At 42.0% G+C, this 11148-nt stretch overlaps 1 long non-coding RNA gene across 1 annotated transcript; it reads right to left on the bottom strand.

Moving 5' to 3' along the window:
• Positions 1 to 242: 242 nt before the first annotated feature.
• On the bottom strand, positions 243 to 10134 carry LOC144373559 (uncharacterized). The gene is made up of 2 exons (XR_013433184.1): positions 1643 to 10134; positions 243 to 1173 (listed from the first exon to the last, which is right to left on the bottom strand). It is a non-coding gene; the product is annotated as an uncharacterized LOC144373559 (long non-coding RNA).
• Positions 10135 to 11148: the final 1014 nt, after the last annotated feature.

Genomic DNA, 11148 nt, shown 5'->3' with positions numbered 1-11148 from the left:
TTCCTAGCATGCAGGAGTCCCTAGGACCAACCCCCAGAACCACAAAAGGAAAAAAAAAGAATTTGTATCTTATTTGTGTAATCAAATAGAAAATGAATAATCACTCCTCTTAAGGAAACATGTTGGACTTAAAACACTTGAGACTCTCAGAATCAAAATACTATCCTTATGGTGTATTGCATACCTAGACCATCAAGAACAGTGGTGTCACATCATAAAGCATGTTCACATTAAGCATACCATCAAAACAACAAAAAAGGCTTTATTGACTGTTGATAAGAAAAATGAACATAACCTAGCTTAGGAAATTATTAACACAACATTAGGATAACATTAGGATAAAATGTAATCATGGCATTTCCCACATGTAATAACTCTAAATACTAATAAATACATAATTTCAAAAGAAAGTCAAATTTCTGAAATCAAAAGCGAACTGATACATTTTTAAATAAGATTTTGAACAGAGGCAAAACAAAGAGTTCTCTCACAAGAATTCCTGACAACATAAAGTATCATGCTCATTAGAAGGCCCATCACATTGTATGCAAGGAAAAAGAGAACTTTCTGATGAATGTAGAACGTTAATAGGACATATGGAAATGCTTTCTGAATTTTAAAGAAGAAAAAATATCTTTTTTTTAAAAAAGCTATTTTTAGTAAATGTATCTGAATTGCAAAAAAAAAGCAGCTACTGACTTGTCTCTTACATTTTGTAATGATTTGTATCTCAGGAAATTTCATTTATAGTGGTTTGAAATATCATGAAATATCAATAGTTGACATTAAAATATCATCCCTCTTCTCTTTTAAAACTGATTTGAAATTTTCTTAGAATAATTTCATATGAATTTGGAAGAGGCACTGTGGCATATGTATGTATGTGGAAATACATGACCTTTTTTAAAAATCTTTATTTTTAGTTGTAGTTGGACACAATACCTTTGTTTTATTTACTTATTTTTATGTGGTGCCCAGGATCAAACCCAGGGCCTCACACATGCTAGTCGAGTACTCTACTGCTAAGCCACAACCCCAGCCCCAATACATGATCTTTGTAAACCATACCTCTCATACTTGAGTCCTGTCAAGGATATCTGTGTGTGTGGTGCTGGGATGGACTCTATGGCCTCTCACATGCCAGGCAAGTGCTCTGCTACTGAGCTACACATCCTGTCTCCAAAGATAACTTAATAAGTGAAAAATAATTAAAATCATTTGATTATGAGCATTTTCAAACAATAAAATTCTCTCAAAAAAGCCAATTCTCTCGATCAAAAACAAAGTAAGCTAAAAGTAATTTTTAAAATATTCCTTATAAAAGAAATAGAAGTCCACAGAATTAAAAATTCTATAAAGGTCTAGAATGTGGCACAAAGGCAGAGCATTTGCCTGGCATGTTTCAGGCCCTGGGTTCAATCCTCAGCACCACATATAAATAAACAAAATAAGTAAATAAAATAAAAAGATCCACTGACAATTAAAAAAAATATTTTAAAAATTCTGAAGAAAACTGAAAGAATATTAATCAAAAATTGAATTGGAAAAACCTACTGCACAGAACTGGAAACCTGGAGGCCATGGGGAATTATATTACAAAATAACTCTAAAATAAGAAAATGAATCAATTAGCATACAAAACCTTGGACTGGTACTTAGAGTTCCTCCACTGGATGGGATCCTGGGATCATCAGGGCTCAAGGCTGACTGTCACCTGCCCTTTAACAAATTCTGATTTTATTTCATGATCTATAGAGAAAATAAAATGAGAGAAGGTGACTTTTCTAAAGTTATTTTATGGTATATCGAATTCTGATACAGTCACGATAATTCATCCAATGCAGGATGACAGTGTTTACACAACGGACATTATTTGTGCACCATGACAAATATACTGCCAATTAGCACAGCAGCCAGGGAGCTGCTCATCCTGGACTAGCAGAGACAGAGTCTGGAGGAGGTGGAGGGAATATCAGGAGGACCAGGGAGCCTGGAAGATGGGTGGGGTCTGGAGAAGAGGCAGGGTCTTAAAGAGGAGGAATGGGCTGGATTTATGGCTCCATGGTAGAGGGCTTGCCTAGAATGTTTGGGGCAATGGGTTCAAACCTTAGCACCACATAAAAATACATAAACAAAATAAAGGCATTGTGTCCACGTGCAATAAAAAAAAAATTAAAAAGAGGAGGGTGAGGTCTGGAGGAGGAGCAGGACAGGAAGAAGGGAAAGATCTGGAGGAGAAACAGGGTCTGAAGGAGAGGTATAATGAGCCACAAGGGTGAAGGGCCTGGCAGATGGGTGAGACCTGAGGGAGGGACAGGCCCTAGAACATGAGTAGGATGTAGAGAGACAGGGTAGGAAGGAGGGGGAAGGTGGTTGAGGAGGACAGGCAGGGCCAAAGAATATGAGTGGGGTCTGGAGAAGAGGCGGGGTCTGGAGGGGGAGGCCTTAGCAAGAGGGTCCTGGAGGGATGGTTTCTTACTAATTAAACTCTCCACCAAAACAAAAATGTGTGGCAGTGGTAGCTCAGTGGTAGGGTGCTTGCCTAGCATGTGTGAGGCACTGCATTTGATCCTCAGCAACACATAAAAATAAATAAAATAAATGCATTGTGCCCTTCTACAATTAAAAAAAATTGAACAAAACTAAGCAAAGATTAAAGAAAAAATGTGGTTCATTATTAAAAATACAGGGGATGTATTTTTAATAAATTCTTGCTTTGTAAGAAGTAATATATTTGAACCTAAGCGGCTCAGAAGGCTGAGACAGAAGGATCTTGAGTTCAAAACCAGTCTCAACAAAAGCAAGGCAGGAAGCAACTCAGTGAAACACTATCTATAATACAAATTAGGGTTGCCCCACACCAGGCATCTCCCTCAGGCTGCTCTGAGGAGAATGGAACCCCGGGTGTCCCTAGAGACACAACCCAAAAGGCTCCCCACACCAGGAGTCTTCCTCAGACAACTCTGAAGAGAGGGGAACCCCGGGCGTCACTAGAGACGTGACCCAAGAAAGTCCCCACACTGGCGTCTCCTCCAGACCACTCTGAGGAGAAGGGAACCCCAGGCCTACTTAGAGACATGACCTGTGAGGGTCCCCAACCCTGGCAGGATTGGGGAAATCCTGGAAACCCTAGAAACATGCCACACGAGGGTCCCTAAGACGGGCGTCTCCCTCAGGCTGCGCTGAGGACAAAGAAACCCTAGGCATTCCTAGAGCCATGACTCACGAAGCCTCTAAGCCAAGAGTCCACTGAGGCTGCTCTAAGGAGAAGATAGCTCCGGGAGTCCCTGGAGGCATGACCCACGAGGGTCCCCAACCTGGGTGTCTCTCTCAATCTGCTCTGAAAATGGAGCTCTGTCCCACTCTGGGGAGTGACCCAACACTCCAGTGAACTGGGGCTATCCCTGGTTGGTCCTGAGTGGGAAGCCAGCTCTCCTCACTCTCAGGGAGGAAGCATTAAAGATGGCGGCGAGGCCCTGCCCCTTCTTGACCACGCCCCTTTGGCCATGTGCACATGCTCCAGGAGGGAGCTGCTCAGGGCTCAGAGGCGGAGCCTCTCCCAACTCCCTGGTGAATGTCAGTGCCTTCTTCCACTGAATAAAATCTATTCCCCCTGCTGTAACTAGGTCTGGCTATGGCACCTTGAGTAGCTGAATCTCAGGAGAGGAGAAATGGAGTCCAGGAGAACCCCTCCCTGCACTCCACCAGGCCAAGGGCTGCAGCAGCCTGAGACAGGTGGCACAGAGGGAGGCTTCCACAGGGAGTCTACACACTCACTCAGGCGCACAAGGGCAGAGACCACCTCAAAGGCTTCTGGGACATGTAGTCTTTGAGACAGAGTGACTTAGCCAGGGTCTGCCCATTTTAGAATCAGGAATTTTAAGAAAAATCTGTTAATTCCCAGCCCAGGGTGAACACTGTAGAAGGGTAGAAGAACCTGAGCTCAGACCAAATTTCCAGTAGCCTCGGAGAGCATTCTAGGTCATTCAATCTGTCCTGTCTGTCCAGCTGTCACCATAGATGCCTCAAGGAGCTGCAGGCTACACAGATTCAGGGTTCTCAGGGATTCTAGACAGTGTAGTCTGGTGCTCTGCCCACACCGTCTTTGCCCTTCAGGACCATGGAAGCTGTGTGCCATGTGCTGGCCCAGGCACCCTGGAGGTCCCTAGAAGTGGACTCTGGTGTTCTACCCATGCAGCCCTCACCACAGAAGCCAGAGGCTACAAGTAGCACATTTACCCTCATACCCCCAGGATTCTGGGTAGTGCAGTCTTGTATTCTACAATGCAGCCCAGCTGCAGAGGTCTCTGTGAGCTGCAGGCTACTCAGGCACCCCTAGTGGATTCTGAACAGTGTAGTCTAGCATTCTGACCATTCAACCCTCACTCAAGAAGTCTATGGGGGCTTCAAGTAGCACATTCACCCTCATACACCCACACAGAATTCTGGGCAGTGTAATCCAGTCTTCTACAATGCAGCCCCCATCCCCTGCAGCAGTCTATAGAAATTTTAGGCTACACAGTCATTCAGGCATCCCTAGGGATTATGGACAGTTTAGTCTGGTGTTCTGCCAATGCAGCCATCACTGCAGTGAATACTGGGAGTTGCAAGCCCCCAAGGATCATGGGTATTATAGCCTGGTGCTATGTTCAACTGTACAGTGACTACTTAGAGCTCACAGCCCTCAGGAATTCTGAGTATTGTAGTCATTTCTACTCAGTCAGCCCTGATCACAGAGGTCTCTGAGAGCTCTGGGACATTGATTATTCTGGAATGTGCAGTCCATCCTACCTAAGTGGACTTCACCATCAAAGCTCTTAGATCTGTGTAGCACAAGCCTGCCTAGACACCCCTGGAAGTCTGTGTAGTGTAATACAAAGCTTGATCCAGCAGTACTCAAAAGGTAGATGTCTGGGAGCTGCAGGCCCCCAGGGATTCTGGGTAGCATAGTCTTGCCTTCTGCCTCCACAGCCCTCACTGTGGAAGCCTCTGAGAGTTCCAGGCCACATGGACATGGGTATCTCCAAGAATTCTAGGTAGTATAGTTCAGCTCCCTACCCTGCAGTCCTCACTATTGCAGATCCTGGAAAATGTGATCCCCCCTGAGGATTCTGGATAAGGTACTCCAGTGTTTTGCCTACATGCCTTTACTGCAAGGGCCATGAGAACTGAAGGCCACATGCTTGCCTTGGTACTGAAGACCTCACTGTAGAAGCCTCCTGGAATTGCAGGCAGCACACTCACCAGTGTGTCCCCAGGAATTGTAGGTAGTGTAGTCTGACCTGCATAATGCACAGCTCTCACTTGGGAGGACTGTGGGAGTTGCAGGCTGCATACTCACCTGGGCAACACACCTCACCAAGGATTCTGGATATTTTAGTTAAGCTCTCAGTCCAATAGTCCTCACAACAGAGGATCCTGAGAGCCGCTGGCACCGAGATTTGTGGGTAATATAGTCCTATGTTTTTCCTACTCACTGCAGAAAATTCTGAAACTCAAATTCCCCCTTAGGATTGTGAGTAATGCAGTTCAATAGTTTGCCCACTCACCACAGAGAATTCTGGGAGCTGTAGTCCCTGACGATTCTGGATAATGCAGTCTAGGGTTTGCCTGCACAGTCCTGCTGAGGGTCACAGGAGCTGAAGACCCCATGCTTTCCCTGGTACCCTGGAGATTCTAGGTAGTGTGCTCTAACAATAAAACTGACACCACAGAAACCTATGAGACTTACAGGCTCAGGGTATATAGGCATCCCCAGAAATTCTGAGCATTGAAGTCTGGTATTCTGCCCTTGCAATTCTCACCCCAGAGGCTCTTGTGCAGAGCAGGCACCCAAAAGTAATTGGTAGCATAGTTTAATATTTTGTCAATTCAGCCTTCTCTGCAGAAGTCTCAGCAAGCTGCAGGTCCCCAAGAATTATGTATAGTACAGGCTGTCATTTGACCTATACTGCCCTCACTTCAGAAGACTCTGGTTACTGCAATGAGGATTCTGTAGTTACCCAGGATTCAGGGTAGTGCAATCCATCATAATCTTTACATCTCTCACCCTAGAGGCTCCTGAGAGCTTCTTACTGCATTTTCATGAGCCCTTACCCTCAGGCCCCAGTGAGACTCCAGGCACTGGGCCCTCCCTGCACCACCTTGAGGGAGCATTTGTGTCCTTAGACACTCAAGCCACACAAAATACATTGACATACCATGATAATGAGCAGCCAAAGCCTCAGTAAGAAATACTGTTGTTGTTGTGGGGCTGGGGATGTGGCTCAAGCAGTAGCGCACTCGCCTGGCATGCGCTGGGGTGCTGGGTTTGATCCTCAGCACCACATAAAAATAAATAAACATGTTGTGCCCACCAAAAAGTAAAAAATAAATATTAAAAAAAGAAATACTGTTGTAAAATAAGTTCTGCTAAAATATTACCTGAGAAAGTTAAGAACATGGCAGAACTTACTTCTCAGCACACCAGGCAGTGCACAGGAAGATTCTTCCTCATATTTTCCTCACATGGACCTCAATCATCCTGAATCCATAGTCTCCATGGGTAGGTGCCAATGATAAGGAAGCTCTGGTCTTCATCATAGATATATCCACCAGGCATCCCCAGGCCATGGTATCTTTCTAGGTGTGTTCCCAGGATTTAAAAAAAATAAAATTGGTCTACGCCTTAGATAGAGCCCCTAGGAGTCCCTAGATTTGGCATCTCTCAGGTGGGTCTCCATGAGAAGAAAGTTTGATTAGAGCACAGAACACAGCCCCCAAAAACAATTGATCAGAGAAAGTGGCCCCCTGCTGGCCACTGTAGACAGTGCAGGATGCTGGGTGTTCACTGTTCAGAGCTGCACCCCCTTGTGCTAGGCACAGTGAAGCTCTAAAATTCATACTTCTGACTATCCCAGGTCATAATTTTGGAAATCAAAAAGAAATAGAGCCTATCATCCTATGTCTTGATCAGAATGAATGGAGATAGCAAGCAGCAAAATACACAGCCCATAGACAAAATTTCATTGATTTCAGCAATCATGTAGAGGAAACAGTGAAATTTATAAACTGGAATAAGAAAAATTTTAAAACATTAATATTTCAAATAGAGACCCCAAATTTGAAGTACTTTCATGTAAGTCTTAAAGTACAATCATTCTTTCAGAAAATCTTGAAATGTTTAGAAAGAAATCAAATGAAATATAAATAAATACAGATATACTTTATTCAGGTCTCAATATAATTAAGATGAAATTATCTCAAACCTGACCTGAACATTCAGTGCATTCCAGAAATTCCCAAAAAGCTGTTTTTAAACCTAGACTAGACAGCACTGACTGCAAAAGGACACACTTCAAGAAGCCACACATATGGATGCCAGAACCTATCAAAATACACTCTAGACTTGCATTTAAAATGGGAAACTGTAAAACTATAGAAGATGTGCATGACCACATGTTTCATGATGAGGTTCTAAATACAGCCCCCCCCAAAAAAATCCATGAAAGCTGGGGATGTGGCTCAGTGGTTAAGCACCCCGGGGTTCAATCCTTGCTACCAAACAAACAAATAATAACAACAACAAATCCATGAAAGAAAAACCTGATAATGAGGAAAGTATTGAACTGCTCTGTTAAAAAATCATATTAATGAAATAAAAAGACAAGTCAAATACTGGGGGAAACATTGGAAAGTATATGTCTAAAACAAACTTGTGTACAAAATATGGTAACACACTCAACATTAACACAACATAATGGGTAAAGATCTGAACAGACAATGCACAAGAAAGATACAAGATGGCAAAGAAGCATAGAAATGACTCTTAGTATCACCTGTCATGAGGAAAGCACAAACTAAGACCCCAAGGTGCACTGCACAACTACTAAGCTGCTAAGGTCTTTACTAAGTGCAGTATCAACCATGAGGATGATGAGCAGCCACAGGAACTCTTATGCATTGCTGGTACAACACACAACAGCTCACCACTATCAAAAAAAATGGCCATTTTCCCCAAAGTTAGACATGCTGTCACCACATGGTCCAAAAAAGATAGGCAACTGCCTCAAAAATATATATCTAGATAACAGCAGGCAATTACATTTAGTAGTTCTATTCACAATGTCCCAATACCTTAAGCAATCAGGATATGCTTCAATGGGTGAACAAATAGCATAAGTGCTATGAATTCACACCATGGAGGCCCTGGTGTCTCTGACTTCCCCCAGGTCTCTACTCTGGTCTGGAACCTGGACTGCCCTTACCTTTGCATACCTCACAGAGGGAAAAGTGAATTCTGAATAGAAACACCTGTATATGCAACTGATAAACTCAGGCTCAGTATGCAGTTGCTGCCTATGGAAAGAGATTTCAAAGTTATGGATGTGGGTGGTAAACTCAGAAAAATGCAAGCACAACAACCCATGCCTGCATCTTTGTCCATCCATAGGAGCTTCCAGGGATACAACAGACAAACATGGAGGCAACTCCAGGATCCCCAAAGAACCACATCTAGGGGAGAACCTGGAGGTGGCTGCCATTAGGGTCCCTATGACCCACCTCTGATTAGCTTAGAGGACATTATGCTATAGCTTCATACCCCCATCCCAATTTTTAATTTTATCTCTTTTCCACTGGTAGCAAATGCATCCTGAGCTTGGATTCTGTTGATTGATTAGCTTGTTTAGTATTGTAGAGAGAGCTGTGCCACTACCTAGTCCTGATGCACAACCTCTGAAATTCACTGTTCTGGTTATTCAACATATGTTTGCATATTTTAGCTAACATAGAGCCCATCATCCCATGTTTTGATCTAAAAGGATGGTGCTATGGTTTGAATATTTTCCACCCATATTTTATGTCCCCAAAGCCCTGGATCCCAGAAAGTCCAGGGCTGAACAAACCACCCTTCATATTCTCTTTCAGCTCCCCTCTTGCCATCCACACCTTGGAACAGCCAAAATATCTCTTTTAATCTCAGCAGGGAGAGTCCCTCAGGAATGTACAGAAGATGATACTCCACTTGGTCATGGTGTCTCACCTATGCCCACTGGGCCTGGCTAGCCCTTTGAGAGAGTGAGCATAGAACAAGCTTGGGGTAATCCAAGACAAAGTCAGATAGGTGGAAAGGAAGGGGGCTGGTGGTCAGTATACTGAGAGTAGACACCTTTTCCCATAGGGGCTGAGCACAGAAAATAAGGAGGGGCTTCCTGCCTCCATCCAGATGACCTCTGGATACTGCACAGGTACCCCTTCCCAGGAGGTCCTGTCCTAGTCAAGGGTCAGCTGCAGGGTGGTGCCTGACTCTAATCCCATCAGTTTAGGAGACTGAGGCAAGAAGATTGCAAGTTCAAAGTCAGCCTCAGCAATTTAGCAAGGCCCTAAACAACTCTGTGACATCATGTCTCTAAATAAAATATTTTAAAAGGCTGAGGACGTGACTCAGTGGTTAAGTACCTCTGGGTTCAATTCCTGGTCCAAAAAAAAGATAGCCTGAAACTGGGGTGGTTTTGCCAATTCCTGAGATGCACTCAAGGCTTATTTCCTATTGTCTCTGGGCAAAGTATTTAGCATCACTTTAGTGGTCAGAATGTTTTAACAATTACAACTTCCTAAGCTCCAGTTTGACTCACACATTTAGTTTAACTCTGACCAAATTAAAAGGTTTCTTTCTTTCTGCTCTGCTTTATGATCTTTGATTATTACACCAAATTTGGCTAAAAGCTGCCAGCAATATTCATGTCACTGCCTGAATTCTGTGTTGCCTTGAAATTTCTTCTGCCAGATTAATTACTCCATCATCTTTAAATCTAGCCTCACAGAACATCTCAGAACATAGGCAAACTGTAGACAACTTTTTAGAATATAACAAGAATGGCCTCTCATCCAATTTCCAACAGAGGCCTTTTCCTCTGAAACCTCATGGGCTCAGTCTTTACTATCTACAGCTATTTTATTAGTTTAATGTGTTATAGTAAGGATAAAACATTAAGAGCCAGGTGGCAGCTATTTTATTAATTTTTTTGTTTTTTGGAGAGGGTGTAAGAAAGTCCATCATACAGCTATTATATTAGTGTTGGATGCTATACTACAGAAATTATTTTAATGTTAGAAGCCACAGTGCAGCTAATATATCTGTTGTAGATGCTACAGTGTGTATATTGATTTTAGATGCTATAGTATACTATAGAATATTATATTATTATAATATATAGTATAATATAGTATAATATATAATATTCTATATTATACTATATAGTATAATATAGAATATTATATTATTATTATTGATATAATATTAATATTAAACCCTACAGGGAAGCTATCATAATAGTTTTAGATGCTACTTTATGGGTATCATATTAATATTAAAGGCCACAGAGGAACCACCTTGTCAGTTTTAGAAGCTATAGTTTGTGTGTGTGTGTGTGTGTGTGTGTGTGTGTGTGTGTATAGTATTCATTTTAGATGCTGTAAAATAGACAGCATTTTAATATTAAAAGCCACATGGTACCTATATATTAATTTTTAATGCCATAGTATGCATATCATATTAATATTAAGGCTGCAAGGTAAGATATTATTTTAGTTTTTAATGCTATTGTATGAATATCTTATTAACAATAAAGCCACAGGGAAGCTATTATGTCACTTTTGGATGCTACAAATAGATGTCATATTGGTGTTTAAGGCCACAGAGCAGCTACTCTATTAATTTTAGATTCTATACTATGGATCTCTTATAAGTATTAGGGACAAAAAATGCAGCTATTTTATTAGTTTTAGATGCTATATGTGGATATCATATTAATACCTTAGGCACATTGCCAGCTATTATATTAGTATTAAATGCTATAATATGAATATTGTATTAATATTAAAAGCCACAGGAGAATGATTATATAAGGCCATAGGGAAGCTATTACATTAGTTAGAGATGCTACATTGAGGCTATAATATTAAATCCCAGGGGGCTGGGGATGTGGCTCAAGCGGTAGCACGCTAGCCTGGCATGCATGCGGCCTGGGTTCGATCCTCAGCACCACATACCAACAAAGATGTTGTGTCCGCCAAGAACTAAAAAAATAAATAAATAAAATTAAAAAAAAAATATTAAATCCCAGGGCAACTAATATCAATTTTTGATGCTATTATATGGATAATATG

Source organism: Ictidomys tridecemlineatus, unplaced genomic scaffold, assembly GCF_052094955.1.
Source record: "Ictidomys tridecemlineatus isolate mIctTri1 unplaced genomic scaffold, mIctTri1.hap1 Scaffold_4282, whole genome shotgun sequence".
In the NCBI taxonomy this organism is placed as follows: domain Eukaryota; kingdom Metazoa; phylum Chordata; class Mammalia; order Rodentia; family Sciuridae; genus Ictidomys; species Ictidomys tridecemlineatus.
This window is presented reverse-complemented; position numbering and strand designations above follow the sequence as displayed.